Consider the following 1,288-nt stretch of genomic DNA (forward strand, 5'->3'; position numbering starts at 1 on the left):
CCCGCCCTCCCCTCCCTCCCACCCCCCCCATCAACCCTCAGTTTGTTCTCAGTTTTTAAGAGTCTCTTATGCTTTGGCTCTCTCCCACTCTAACCTCTTTTTTTTTTTTTTTCCTTCCCCTCCCCCATGGGTTTCTGTTAAGTTTCTCAGGATCCACCTAAGAGTGAAACCATATGGTATCTGTCTTTCTCTGTATGGCTTATTTCACTTAGCATCACACTCTCCAGTTCCATCCACGTTGCTACAAAGGGCCATATTTCGTTCTTTCTCATTGCCACGTAGTACTCCATTGTGTATATAAACCACAATTTCTTTATCCATTCAGCAGTGGATGGACATTTAGGCTCTTTCCACAATTTGGCTATTGTTGAGAGTGATGCTATAAACATTGGGGTTCAAGTGCCCCTATGCATCAGTACTCCTGTATCCCTTGGGTAAATTCCTAGCAGTGCTATTGCTGGGTCATAGGGTAGGTCTATTTTTAATTTTCTGAGGAACCTCCACACTGTTTTCCAGAGTGGCTGCACCAGTTTGCATTCCCACCGACAGTGCAAGAGGGTTCCCGTTTCTCCACATCCTCGCCAGCATCTATAGTCTCCTGATTTGTTCCTTTTGGCCACTCTGACTGGCGTGAGGTGATATCTGAGTGTGGTTTTGATTTGTATTTCCCTGATGAGGAGCGACGTTGAGCATCTTTTCATGTGCCTGTTGGCCATCCGGATGTCTTCTTTAGAGAAGTGTCTATTCATGTTTTCTGCCCATTTCTTCACTGGATTATTTGTTTTTTGGGTGTGGAGTTTAGTGAACTCTTTATAGATTTTGGATACTAGCCCTTTGTCTGATATGTCATTTGCAAATATCTTTTCCCATTCCGTCGGTTGCCTTTTAGTTTAGTTGATTGTTTCCTTTGCAGTGCAGAAGCTTTTTATCTTCATGAGGTCCCAATAGTTCATTTTTGCTTTTAATTCCCTTGCCTTTGGGGATGTGTCGAGTAAGAGATTGCTACGGCTGAGGTCAGAGAGGTCTTTTCCTGCTTTCTCCTCTAGGGTTTTGATGGTTTCCTGTCTCACATTCAGGTCCTTTATCCATTTTGAGTTTATTTTTGTGAATGGTGTGAGAAAGTGGTCTAGTTTCAACCTTCTGCATGTTGCTGTCCAGTTCTCCCAGCACCATTTGTTAAAGAGACTGTCTTTTTTCCATTGGATGTTCTTTCCTGCTTTGTCAAAGATGAGTTGGCCATACATTTGTGGGTCTAGTTCTGGGGTTTCTATTCTATTCTATTCTATTC

Source organism: Panthera tigris, chromosome C2 (genome assembly GCF_018350195.1).
Source record: "Panthera tigris isolate Pti1 chromosome C2, P.tigris_Pti1_mat1.1, whole genome shotgun sequence".
Lineage (NCBI taxonomy): Eukaryota > Metazoa > Chordata > Mammalia > Carnivora > Felidae > Panthera > Panthera tigris.